This window comes from Balearica regulorum, chromosome 2, assembly GCF_011004875.1.
Source record: "Balearica regulorum gibbericeps isolate bBalReg1 chromosome 2, bBalReg1.pri, whole genome shotgun sequence".
Classification (NCBI taxonomy): domain Eukaryota; kingdom Metazoa; phylum Chordata; class Aves; order Gruiformes; family Gruidae; genus Balearica; species Balearica regulorum.
Genome location: NC_046185.1, coordinates 42,848,721 through 42,863,495, shown reverse-complemented (window position 1 = coordinate 42,863,495; position 14,775 = coordinate 42,848,721).

Sequence of the window (14,775 nt, the reverse complement as noted above, 5' to 3'; positions counted from 1 at the left end):
ACAATACTTGCCTGTCACACTTCACCACTGAAACCCCTGAAAATGAATCAAGGATTTGGATCCTGACAAACCTCATCTCAGTCTTTAGTGCTGGGTCACACAGGAAGGGGACGGAGGCACCTCGATGGCACAGGGTAGGATCAGGTGCTGGTATATCTTTTCTTCCAGTTTCTCCCACAGCTACCACTGACACAGCTGAACTGGTGATGGGGAGAGGGACGCTGCTTCTTGGGGCAGCTGTTCTCTGTGAGTACTGAGACTTGGGGATATTATTTGTAGCCTCCGTGAAAAGGAAAGGCGGCGAATAAAAGTTATGACACAGTGAAGAGGGTGTCTACGTATGTCACATAACCACAATGCCAAAACACGGTAACATCAAGCTGGATGCTTGTGCTGTAGGAGGTTAGTGCTAAGAACAGAAACAAATTTATTGGCTGGTGCAATGCAGTCCTCAAAGATGCAGTTTGTACTTTGCAAACTGACATGCATAGGGAAAAACAAAAGATTGCCTTTACTGTTGTTTCACATGAAGAAAAAGATTTTTACGTCCATTTCAAAGATGTGCCTTTTAGCATCTTTGTGGTTTATGAAAAAAGGCCTGAAAAATACTTCTCTCCCCTTCAAAATCAGAATATCTTTTTCTGCTTAGGTTTACATAAAACTACAAAGCCTTGACTTCTCTGAGAAACTGAGATTCTTGCAGCCTCACTCCATCCCCCCCTCAAAAAATTGAAGCAACTGAGCAGGAACTCCTGATAAACATTTTGGGGAAAGCTGCAAAACTGCGTGACGCCAAGAAATCTCGCACTCCAGTTTTCTAGTTTTCAAGTTAATTCTGTGGCAAGAGTGGGAAAAATTAAGGGCCATGACATGCAGGATGTGCAAGTGTAACTGGCAATTACCAGTGGCTCTGCCACCATAGTACGTAGGTTCAGCACACTGTGAACATCAGTGACTCCTCATTTTGGGCTGCCAGCGATAAAAAGTCGGTCAAAACCACGCATCACTTTTGAAAATCATAATCAAAATACAGGGAGCTTAGAAAGGTAAAATTAAGCAAAAATCAAGGAGTTTCAGGATTTCCTTGTTTAATAGAAAACAAAAATGAAAGAAGGCACAAATACATTTTTCTCTTTCATAAGTTATATGTAAACCATATGCACGCACTTCAGAAGTACACACCCTATGTTTTCACAGGCCAACCAAAAAAAAAATCACCAAAACCATTTTGTTTTGTGATGCTCCCTGCTGTGATTTCTTCAAGTCAGGTGCCTAGTGCAGAATTCATGATACCAAATTGCATGTACCCATGTTGTGACCATCAGCAGGGGGATCTGACAGGAGGACTCAGAAGAACCAGCGCATTGCACTTTTGGTAATGGGATGTAGTAGGTGATCACCGCTGAAGGTAGGAACACATCTCTCAACTTGTCTGCCTCCTAGAAGTAGGCTTTTTTTTTTTTTTTTGTGAAATTAATTCCCAGAGCCTGAAGTCCCTTCTTGGACCTGCACACTGAAGTTGTGCATTTTGGTAGAGAAAAAACTACCTGCTCCTCTTCCTAGGCAGGAGCGGAAAGGAAAGCTGGGGCTGCCTCTGTGCCAGAGGCTGTTAGCTGGAGCTCTGGGATCATGATGCAAGCCCTGCTCATCCTGAGTGGACTCAAGCCAACACTTTCCTGGAGACTGTCCTGTCTGCAGGAGGGGGAACACCATCCCACTCTCCAGATGAGAACAGGTCACCATGAGGGCTGAAATGCAATGGTGCTGGGTGCGGGCAGGAAGGCCCAAGAGGAGCTGTGACTCTGTGGTCCAAGGTGGAAGCTGATCCTCTCTTTGAGGACTGCTTGGTGCGAAGGGCTGCTGGTGTATACACCTGGGCTGGGTGTGTACATGCAGGCTCTGTAGGAACATCACATGGGGATCCCCATCACATGGGCGCATCTCGCATGGATCCAAATGTGTGGGTACATCCCAGGACATCTATCCGATCAGTCTCCGGGAGACATAGGCACGGGACCCCTGGCCCTGTGACTCTCAGGTGGCCTCAGTAAAGGATGGGTGTGTAGAAGTTCACCCACACTGAGATGGTGGTACCTCCAGGCACACGTGGTGGCACATCGTCAGGCACTCGCAGTGTATTTCTGCCTTCCAGGAGCTGCAGTCCCAGTCCCAGAGATAGACCAGATCTCATGTGATGCCTGATAAAAAGTAAATGACTTCCTAATACTATAAAAAATGCACATGCAAATAGACTCAAATACTTGAAATTCAAATTCCAATAGTATATTCTGTGCTCATTCCTATGTTATTATTACTAAAATAATTTTCTTTTTCTCTTTCTTTTTTTTCAGAAATCATAAAGTTTCCTGCTTTAAGTTGTTGCATGATATAAAATTAATTCCAAATGAGTGAGTTTTAACTGTATATGTCCTGGGTTAATTTTTCAGTTATTTTTCATAAATACCTTTTACATCTAACTACCTCAGCTGCCTTTTGTTTTGTTTTGGCGCATATGAAGTCATGCACTTTCTATATTTGGGGATTGGGGGGGGGGGGGGAAGAGTTCTTTCCATTTTGAATAACCAGGTTCAAAGCCATGTTGATCAATTTATAGAGGAGATCAATTTAACAAGACACAATTATTGACAGTTGCAGAACATACATTTTATTTTTAGGTTCTGTTGGGGTATAGTTTAACAAAAAACACCATAAGCTGCTTATTAATTTGCCTTAAAAATGTGTGCTCTTTCCTATTCAAGTTGTGTTATTTAACTCTTCTCTTGTACACAATTTAGTGACAAAGACTAACGTAACAGTTGGCAGATAAACAGCAAATTGAACAGAATGGACCAATAGTTTCTCAGTTCTCTGTTGTAAACTGTCGCATTATACACTGATTGTGCTAAAATAATTGTTACTGTGCTTATACTCCTTAGTCACCGTTGCCGAAATAAAGTGATGGAAGATCACATTTGTGTGTATGGAACAGTGTAGATACCCTCCAGTACAAGCACAGTGACTTGAGGTGAATGATAATCATTGCAGAACTTGTGCTTTGACTTGTAAACATTGTAAAAATGTATTTGGTATTTTATTTGAAATGAAGAATCAAAATAGTTATTAAAAAAAAAAAAGAAATCTTCCTGTAAATATATATATTCTGAATCCATGTATACAAACATTCCTTTAGAGTTCAGATTGTGAAGAGTGTCTTTATTGGCTAGAGACCGCTGCCTCCCGCGGCAGAGGTTACATGTGCTATAGTAAAGAACACAGTGTGTGAAGTATTTGATGTACTGCAGTACCATAGTTCTTTTGGTCTGTTAAGTAAGTTGCAATTTGTGATGAAATGAAGTTGAAAGTAGTGCTTCATACTAACAAATTTCCTTGGTTACAACTTGATTTTTCTTGTAAAACTTAAAAGGAAAACTTGAAAATTTTATATATTTGGATTTTGTAGATTTTTTTTATTTTATTGCAACACAAGGTACCAAAATCATTAAATAAAGTACACTGTGGTCATTTTACCATGGCTCTAGTGTCTTTTTTAAAACCATTCTGTCCTGGTGGATCAGCAAAAGGATGCTAACTTTTGAGCTTCTGAAATTAATACCAAACAAGACAGAAGCTGGCCCAGCTTGGACAAAGGTTTGGGACAGATGATCTCCAGAGATCCTGAGTGCTGTCTTGAAGGAAGATCTCCAAAAAAGCTGTCCTTGCCCAGGGAGCAGGCCAGCAGGTCCTCCCCGCTCCTTGGCCCTGCAGAGCCAAAGTGCTCTCTGACATGAGTCCACACTCGCCAGCTTCCCCCTGGCAGGTCCACAGCACCGAGGAGGGGAGAAGCGACAGGAGCTTGACCCTGCCGCTGGGGACAGGGATTTCTGGGCTCTGCTCTCAGGGCTGCCGAGGGAGTGCAGAAACCCAGGACTCCTCCATCACCTGCGAAGGGCCCTGCTCACAGGGCACAGAAGAAGATGCTTTGTTGCTTTTATTCCCCCCTTCAGACTCTTGAAAGCATTGCTGTTCAGTGAGCCCCATCGAGTAGTGAAGGAGGGAGAGGTGAGCCTCACACCTGTCTTGTCCTGAGCCCAATAATCAGGAAAAATTCCAGGGAAGATGCAGCTGCTTCCTTAATCTCATTGTGTTCAAACCCCCTCGGGTTGAGGAGGGTTTAGTTTCTTCTACTTTTAGCTGCCAGGTAAGTGCTTTAATCATTAAACTATTACACAAGTTGCTGCTGTCTTTGGCAGCATCGCCAACAGCCTTAATAGCCCTCTTGGACTTCATTGCTGCATTTGTGTGTGCAATGTCACCCCAAGCAGCACCCAAAGTTTGTGCAACGAAGGCCAGCACCCATATCTCTCCGCTTGTCTGTCCCATAGCCATGCTCCTACTCCTTCTTAGATGCTGCTTCTTGGCCTTCCTCAGGTGACCAAGAAAGGGATACAAGGGGATAACAACCTACTAAATAATTAGCGTGAGTTCAAAAAGAGGAAAGAATATATATGTACATACCTTGGGTAAGTGAATTTGACTGCCAGTAGGAATGATATGTGACATAGATTCATTACGGGTTTGTTTTTCATGAGTATCTTGTAGTTTGGCTGAGGTTATGGAGGGAGCAGTTTGTTATTGTAGCTTGTCAAAGCAAAATGGAGGGAGCAGCAGCCCAGCAACACTACTGGTACCTGTCCTAGTTCAAACAAGTCCTAAATCCTCAGTCCCTGTAACCCTTTGACTCCCCACCAAAGGCTCAGAAACCAAAAGGCAAGTAAGAGAAATACACTCTTAAATAATTTGGTTAACCATTCGTGTGAATCCGGGGGTAGAAGAGATCAAAGCCACACTCTTGAGCACCAGAAAGTCATTTGATGACACTCCATAAGTAGAAAATCGGTGAGGTGAAACATCATCCTCCAGAAAAGCAGCACAAGGAGCATTTTTGGTCTTCTCCGCTGAGCAGGACTGTCCCACATCCCAGAGGAACACTTGCCTTGGGCAGCTGGGCTGGCCAGCCTTTCCAAAGCCAGGAATCTCCACTGAAAGATCTTGTCCTTCTATTTAGGTGTGTCTGAAAGAAGCTGGAGACCTCTAACACAGCTTCCTACTCCTCTTCTCAAATGCGGGGCTTCATGGGACACATTAGCTGGGTGGGTAGCTGCCATGGCATGAGACTAGTTAGCTTGGGGTAAAAGGGATTTACTTTGCATGTTTTTAGACAAATTATTAACCTCTGAGGCCAAAGCTTTCTTTAGGGGGCTTTTAATGTAAACCTTCTGCATGAAGGAAGTAAAGCAGGTTTGGTTTTTTTTAGACTGAACAAAGATAGCAGACAGTTTAATTAGATTCTTAACAAAGGAATGAGAGAAAAAATTTACAAGTGGCTTGAAAAGTACTTATTCAGAGCACTACTTATCTCTCCCGCCTTAAAAGAAGACAAAAATATCTATAATTCTAGTAAAAAAACATGCTGAAAAACTAAATACAGGGACTTGGTAGTAAAAGCCCCAAGTGTCTTGGCAAAATTATTCAAGCAGGGGTTTTCTCCTACTTTACTCAGTGTGGGAGCTAGTAAGAGGCTTGACTTAATATTGCTAATAATGCACCTAGAGGCCTGTGTGCACGGGAAGGAGCAGTGTCTTCCTAACACAGCAATGAGAAACTTGGAAAGGGAGATTAGAGATGAGAACTTCTTCTTCTTCTCCTGACTGTTGCACGGGTATAAAATGCATTCATTCTGTGACTTCAGAAAAGAAGCTGGAAAGTAGGAAAGTAAGTACCGATATTGTATTTTTGCTGTGGGCACATTTCAGACCCATGGTCGAGCACAGAACTGCAGGTGAACTTGGTGTGAAGATGGGTTGGAAACCTGCTCTCTGGCATGTTATTTGGCTGAGTGAATTCTAAAGAACACTACGCTCTAAAGTGTGTTGTCCACAGAATAATGTATATTTTAACCAGTTTACATCAACGTTATTCTCACATACTCATCTGTGCTTCTTTTCCCTGGGCAAGGGGGAAGAGAGCTCGATTTGCTGGCAGGAGCGTAGCTCGGGAGGATGCAGAGCCAGACCGACGGGAGGGGTGGCTTTAGTTGCATTTGCTGCCACCTAGCACACCCGGCCATGCGTATCGGGGGCTTCGTGCCTGTTCTTAAGCGATAGCTTTTACCAAGATGGAAAGATTTCTCATTCACAGGAGGCGACATAAAAAAACTGAGGGCCAAGGGATGCTCATACTTACTGTGTCTTCCAGTAACCAAGTTGTTTATTTTTAACTGGGCTCTTGTTAACTGCTGTGAACATAAACGGTACTGCCATGACCACCCCCAAGAAATATGTGCTGTTTGTGTGGCTGCTGTGTGACTGCTACGTGTGCTCCTAGGACTTACATTTTTAACCAAGTAGACCAGTTTATGGAAGGCAAGATCACTGATAATGTCCCAAAACATGGAAGGATAAGTTTAAGTACATTACCATCATAAATATTGGAATTGAACTAATGGATTATTACTGATATTGTGGGCTGCTACAGTTCATCTCCAAACTACCTCATAGTTTAAGCAAGTTAATCTTATATTAATTTTAAATTTCCTGTGCCTGTATAGACTATAGCAGTCCAAATTTAGAATTTGATCAATTCATTGAACTCCAAAGGTCATCTAGATACTGACCTATCTTTGTTTTTAACATCTGTGACTAGTGGGGCTCTGGCAGTAGTCACACACACTACTGATAGTAGTCCCTCTATATCTTCACTAGCATCAGCCCTACTTTTTTCCATCTGTTGGCTTCGTGCAGTCTTCTGCCATGCCAGTGGATCCACCATTAGAGTGAAACCAATGTAGTTTCTCTTCCCTGGGCTGGTGTGAGACAAGAGGCACCATGAGCAGCCTCAGCTGAGCCACCTTCTGCAAACCAGCTATTTCACAACTCGTAGTTACATGAGAGTAAGAGGGAACATCTGGAGGCTCCTTCAGACTGAGTGAGCAGCATTATGCAACTCAGCCCTTCCTTATTGCACATTTGTCCCTACTGATCTTTTTTTCTGTTGTCTGATGATTTTGTAACTCTTCCACGATTCTCCCTTCAAGGCATTTTCTTTGTGTGTTTGTTTATGGGCTTATTTTAAATGCCATTTGACTCTGATATTTGGTTTTGTGCTTTCCTTTGGGGATTTGTTTTTGCTTTGGGCTGCGCTTGCCATCTGTTATGTTTGAGTCTACATTTCAAGTGCTGTCACCTTTTCATGCTGACTTTGATGCCAGCCGACCGTGTTGGTGCAGCAGTGGGAGAGGAGCTGTGTGATTATGTCACAGATGTGTGGCATTTCGTCAGAGGTCTGATATCCTGAGGAATGTCCTAACAATGTCCTGATAAAAGCAGGAAAATTAACCCAAATTCTATGACTGGTCAGTGTTTTGTTAGGTACCCTGAGCCATCTTCTGCCTACAGTTTCACCCCAGGATCTGTTGTGCTGACTTGGAATTTCTTTGACTTTTGTGTGTGACTCCACCTAGCCCATATTTTAAAATCTAAAAAAACCCCACCCCAAAATAAGGAGACCCTGCCTTAGCTGGGCCATAATATCCTAGAGCACTCACCATTTCCAAGGAATGCAAATAATTGCCATGTGCTTAAACTCAGCTATAGCATAAAGCGTATAGCATGGCTTAATGATATCCCTTAATTAGCATCTCCAAATATCATACCATGTGAGCAGCATACACCGTGCAGTGTATTCTGTGTTTGTAAAGGAATGATGAGGTTGAAGCTTAAGTTCTGTGTGATGGCATAAAGGCAGAAATGGGCTCACGTGGTGGTTACAGCTCGCCCCTCTCTGCCCCAACCCATAGCAGGCAGCACATTATTGGCAATTAAGAATAAATATGCCTCATGGTTATATCTTTCTTTAAAGTGACATGAACTCCTACCTGTGACTTGTAACTAATAATGAATCAAGTTTAGCCTTCAGATGGGCTTTTGCTTCTGTATCATCTGACCCATCTGATCTTTACAGTTATAATTATCCAACTCTATTTATGCAGTTAGCAGTTTTTTACATTTGGGCACATCCCCTTATCCCAAGCTGTTATGCTGTACTGGTAAAGCATGAGATTTCAGTGGTAACGGCTTCTTCAAGACTCTAACGGGACAGGATTTCATTACCTTACCTGTAGAGCACCTCTGTGAGGCTTCGTTGCAGAAAGAATTACAGAGTGAAACTTCTGTCTTTGATTTCTGTGTAAGGATTGCTAGAATAAGACATCTTCAGAAAATACGCAATTAAATGAGAAATGTTCTTGGAAATGTGGGGATCCAAAGAGTGGGGTCCTCGGGATACATTCTCAGTGCTCAGTTGGACCTCTGACACACCGTTTGCTTTTCCTCATCATGGTGAGACTTTAAAATGTGGGCTGGGGAGCAGGGAACTGAAAGGAACATTCCTGCTCCTGCCTGATCCCGTTACCCAGCCACCTACGTGATGTCACCTGTGGCTTCTGCCCATTTAAAAGTTTCTTGTGCCTCCTGCTCGGCACAGGGACGTTGTTGCTTGCTCTGCATTCGCCTCACCCGTGACGCAGCCCTACGGAATCGCATGAGGTCAAGCTGTCTGGCGGGAATTTGCCAGCCTCACCAGTGCGTGCCTTGGTTTAGATGGCGATATGGGCTAACGATCTGATCCAGTATGGCTCATGCCCTCCCTGAGCGGTGACTGAGAAGTCACTGCACTGTATTTCCAAGCAGGTACGCCATTCCCCTGGTAGTGCATGCAGGTAGGACATGAGAATCCTCAATTTTAAATTTAATTTCTTTCAACATTGTTTTGAATACAGATGTCATAAAACCTTTTATTTAATTAACTTTTCTTGCATAGGTAATTCATTTTTACCAGCAGCCTATGCCACGGGAAGCTTCCGACTGTGCATAGACATAATATACTCTCTATTTCTGCCTGAAGCAGAATTAAAATAGGAAAGGAAGTGTTTGGTTGCACTTTTATCCTTCGGAATACTTTTTCTTGTATGCACACATGCAACATCTTTTGAGATCATAGCTCTCATATTTCCTAAAGGAAGAGGAAGAAAAAACAGGGCGGCCTTTGAGAAAAACAAAAAATCTTGGAGGAACATAAAAGTCTTGTGTTCATTACAGTTTGCCTTGAAGACTTTATCTGACATTTCCCTGAAACCTGAGTTATCAGAAGCAGTAATTTGCTCTGCATTATCTACTACCTCAGTTCAAAAGAAGTACCAAAGAGGTGCCATTCAAATTCATACGGGAAGCTAGATCTCAAGGGAGATGCTCTGCCTCTTATGAAGGCAGCTGGTGTAGGGGGAAGAAAGCAGAGAAGCTTCTGGGCTCAGGATCTCTCTGTTATTTATCTTGCAGCTGCCTGGGACAAATATACAAAGACTCTGTGCCTAGGTGTCAAGGCGTAAGCATACAGATCTGATCATGTAGCAGGAGCAGGTAGAGCCAGAGAGGAGATACAGCCGGTCAGACGTGGTAGGGAGGGTGAGTAATGGAGCCGGGCACCGTCACCTGCTGTCTTGCCAGAGCCGAGCTTTAATCCATGGCAGGGCAGCGCTCCATGTTCTGGCACTTTCCAGGTCCCACATGTCTGGGTTTTTTAAGCAGAGGCTGCAAAGAGGACTTGTTCATACTGGCTTTTTCAGACCACATCGGGCTGCATGAATAACTCGCTCCCTATGTGCCAGCTTGCATTGTTGCTGTCTTAGATGGTACACAGCGCTGAGCTGAGCGCTTCCTGCAAGCTGTCAGGACGCGGATGCAGGATTTGGTGTGAGTGCCCAGAGATGCTCAGCTGAAGTGTTCAAAGGAATAACCTCTAGTTCAGCGATGTGGTTTTCTACTTGTACCAAGGCAGCAATGCTTTTAAATTCCCCCTGTCCTTATTGTTTCTGACATCGGAAACACTGGCTGCAAACTTCCAGCCAATATGCCTGGGGGGAAAAAAATAAAAAAAAACATGGGCCAAAATGTTAGTAAACCATCCCTTTTAACATGGTAAACTTCCCCATGCAAAGATCCTTCCTTCGCTTGCCCTCAGATGCCTGCACAGGCGATGCAATGTTTGGGGTTTTCCATGCTATGTGTCATGGCATCTGTAAGTGTGAAAGGAGCAAACCTAACTCCAAGAGGCGGGCGGGCAGGGCTGCTTTCAGGCTGGCCACGGCGAATGTCTTTCGGGATTAGGAATGTAAAAAAAAGTTTTCATTTTAAAAAGGGATATAACTGTACTATCTGAGCCATGCTGAGTCATCTTGCATTTTGAAAGCTTTTCTAACTTAAGATAACCTTCCTTGCTACATATTAACCCATCTCTGTGCTGGCAGCAGCTGAAATTAGTAATTTTTTACTAGGATGGTTGTACTAGGACAGCACTGATCACTAAACAAAGGGGTAAAATGTATGCAATAGAAAGGGAAGAAAACCCCAGTCCAGCACCCTGCACAGGATCACAAGTTTCCATTCCAGATGTGCTGTTGTAAAACAAATGGATTCTTGGGAGAAATAAAACTTCAGCTTTTTCTGCTAAAATAGAAGGTAAACCCAGCACATGCACAGAACAGTATGGGATCCTGGGAAGGGAAACATGGGTCATGTGCATATGAATTACCTGGAGCCAGTCATGTTTTCTTCAGTTTATTTATTCATTTTGCGCAGCTGCCAACACTTGCTGCACCTCTTAAAATTGACTTGGCCCCACCCCAGCAGCGGCACATTTATATTGAGATGAATCACCACCACCTTCTCCCTACGCAGTCTGCCTGTGCTCAACCAAACGTCTCTTCCTCTCCCCAGTTGCAAAATAGTAGCTGTTCCCAGCAGCTGAGTTAAATCTGATTAAATTTGATGGGAGCAGCTCCTCATTCTGTCCCAAAAGAGCCGATACTACAGGCTCACGTGTTTTCCTTCGACGGCCTGTCTCTGCTGCCATCTCTTGCCTGGCGCGCTGCCTGGAAAGGTGGACAGACTGTTGAAACAGGACAGCTTCACAAAGAAATAAAGCTCCTTCTGAAGGACAGCCCCAGTATAAAAATTTCAGTCTTTTTCAGGAGGTCCCCCTCTACAGGTGAAATTGCCCCTTTATATTTGAGTGTATTGGTTTCCCTCATTGCCAAACCTGCTAGTACTCTGTGTTTTACCCTGGAGCTCAGGGATGTTGGTATTGCAAATATTTGTTGAGGTGGCAATGCTAGTCTGGAACCTGAGTGTTTCTGGCTTTATTTGCCCCGATGTGAGAATGCAGCTAACATGGATTCTGTCTCCTATTTTAGACATTGGAAATGGGGCCTAAATCCTCAGACGTGGGCAAATTCCTCTTTGATGAAAATGGTCCTACAGACTTAGTTCCTACACTTATAGAAATCTGCATTAAAATTAGGATCTTGGGCTCCAAAAATCATTATTTCCTTGTTATCCATGTTTCGCTGCCTGGTTTGAAGAGACGATCTGTTAGAAATCAGCACATCTACAGAAACTACTTGGTTCACCAGCTAATAAAAAATGATTAAACATAATAACGACAAAGCAAGCATGAACGATGTCATCTTGACATTTGCAAAGCTCCGGTGGATTGAATAATAATGGTCTGCTATTTGCCTTGCAACAACAGCTAAAGTAGGCTCCATTCTTCTGTTTATACCGAAGGAACAGGGCATCATGCATACACACGCGTATAAATATCTATGCTGCCATGTAAATAATGTCAGACAGCATCTGGTCCTGTGGCCATTAATGGTCAGAAGATGTTAAGAGTTAAGAAACTAAAGAAAAACAGATTAATGCATTCCAAAGGCTGAGATTTTCTGGCTGCCTTTTTAGGTCAGCTCTCTACTCCCATTGCTCCTTCAAGTGCGTTTTTGGGCACTCATGGGTGCTTAGCTGCCCACGTGCCGAGTTGTCCTGACTCACCTTGTGGCAGACAGCAACAAAAGCCATCCTCCAATTTTAAATGCTTGTCAAGCTGTACATGCGCTGACTCATGAGGAGAGCTTTGCAAATAAGGCACTGGGCATGGAGTAACCAAAGCAACTTGGAAGTGGTGTGTTCAGCACAACTTCAGATCTATGTACAACCCAGCTGCTGCACCAGAAGGTTGGAATAAACTGCATAGCATGAGTGTCTGTTGGTTCTTTTATTACAGCTACTATGCAGAAAGCTTATTGCCTCCCAGAAATGGTATTTGTGGATATTGTACATGTGACATGAAAATATCAGAGGCTCTTTTTATATAAAGTTTTCTTACCTCTTCAAACAGCAGTCTTCACAGAATCACAGAATCACAGACTGGTAGGGGTTGGAAGGGACCTCTGGAGATCATCTAGTCCAAACTCCCTGCTAGAGCAGGATCACCTAGAGCAGGTTGCACAGGATCCCATCCAGGCGGGTTCTGAATATCTCCAGAGCAGGAGACTCCACAACCTCTCTGGGCAGCCTGTTCCAGTGCTCGGTCACACTCAAAGTAAAAAGGTGTTTCCTCATGTTCAGATGGAACTTCCTGTGTTCCAGTTTGTGCCTGTTGCCCCTTGTCCTGCCACTGGGCACCACTGAAAAGAGTCTGGCCCCTTCCTCTAGACATCCACCCTTTACATATTTATAAGCATTGATGAGATCCCTTCTCGGTCTTCTCTTCTTCAGGTTGAACAGACCCAGCTCTCTCAGCCTTTCCTCACACGAGAGATGCTCCAGTCCCCTCATCACCCTCGTAGCCCTCCGCTGGACTCTCTCCAGTAGTTCCCTGTCTGTCTTGAACTCAGGAGCCCAGAACTGGACACAGAACTCCAGATGTGGTCTCACCAGGGCAGAGCAGAGGGGGAGGACAACCTTCCTCGACCTGCTGGCCACACTCTTCTGAATGCACCCCAGGATACCACTGGCCTTGTAAGGTTTGCTCTTTATGGGGATCTTAAAAGTGGTGGTGGGATGTGCACAAAGACCAGAATTTAATCACGTTAGTTCCTCAGCTCTAAGTTCTTGTGTCTGGCCACACCTGAGCCATCCCTGGCCTGAGCAAGATATTTCAGAGCACTTGAGGCACAGAAAACAGGGTGGCTGGGCCAGGCTGGCTGCTGCCCCTTCCCCTGACTGCTCCACAACGGCAGCCCCGCTGCGGTGCAGCGCCATGCACTGCCCCTGCTGCAAGGTGAACCTCAGCACTGCGTCTGCTTGAATCTGCTTTACCCCCCTGCAAAGGCAAAAATTGAGCGTAAGCCATGTCCTAAACGATCGTGGGTATCATCATGGGCAGCAGGGGAGTCTGCAGGAAAGAATATAGACCAGGACCAGTGATGAAGAGAGGAATTGGATAGCAGGCATGACTGTGAGCTTGCTTTTGAGAAGAAATAGCAACCCTTCATGTGCTGCTACCTGATGAGCAAGTCTAATACAGAGTTGACTACTAGATACCTTTCACTAGTGTCTACTGGCTTACAGCTTCCTCCAGGCAGGTCCTGAGGCTGCTCCTCCCAAATGACCACCCCTGCCACTGCTCAACTCAGATGGCAACTTTGGTCCTAGAAACACCATCAGAGCAGCTATGCTTCTGCACTGGTGCGAGGTTTTGCAAGGCAAAAAAAGAAGCCAGGAAGTTTTGTTTCTACAAACATAAGATTGTCCAGAATTAGGATTCCAAAACTAGTTTGGGGTTTAGGTGCTTGTTTCAGTTGTGGGGATTGGTTTCTATTTTCATTAATGCCTTCAGGGTCTGAGCCAAGTTGCAGTCAGCCTTCTCCCTCAAGCTTGTTCTCACAAAGCAAGATCAAGATACCAAAAAGTTTGTCTGGAATGTGGAAATCTATGGTAAAAAACATTAACCAGGCAAGCCTGCAACTGCTGTGCCCGCTAGTTAAGAACATTAATTCACTGCATGATGAGCAAAAGAAAATGAATCCATTTCTGAATGGACAGGACATTTCAAAAGCTTTGGTGGATCTGTCAGGAGAGTGGGTTTTAGATGGTAAGGAGAAATCCAGTCATTGAAGTGTCTGGACAGCTGGCAGCTCCATCACAGCAGTTGAAATAGGAGCTCAGAAATGTTTCCAGGTACCTTTGGTAGACTTCAAATAGATCAAAAAGAGAACTAGCAAATGTTCATCGGGGTCTCCATTTCTGTTCCAACTTAAGTAGTAACTGAAGGAAGACTGGAGCTGCTCTAAGCACGGTGTAGACCTGACCATAAGAAAACACTATTGGAAGAAAAAGAAAAGCAAACCCCAGTCTGGACTATATGAAGATCAGCCACATCTGCAACAGGACTCAGCCCAATTCATCTGCCACAAATTCCCTGTAAAGATGGCACAAAATTGTCATTCTTACCCTCCCTGATGTTTGGCACATTCTGTTTCCCATTAAAAGGAATTAGGTAAAAATGGTTCAATTTCTTGCCTTTTAATTTTTTTTTAAACTTTTAAGATCTCCTCTGTATTTTGTTAAAGCTTTGGCACCTCACATTTCCAGAGCATGCAGTGGTTTTCACTAGAAAACAGGAGCCAAAGGTGATTTGAAGGATGATGCTGCGCTCTCCCGTTACAGTAACCAGTACAGACTGCCGAGAGCGGTGGGCTTGCTCCCACATGATGGGTGCAATGCAAGGCCTGGTAGAAGAGGATCTGCTCTGCAACAGCCGACTCAGCTCCATAGTGGGGGAAAAAAATACTGGGTCTGCCTCATATATGCAGCCTAATGTTAATTCCAAATGGCACTTTGCCTTCTTATAATGTTTCACGTACACACACAAGAGAGAAGT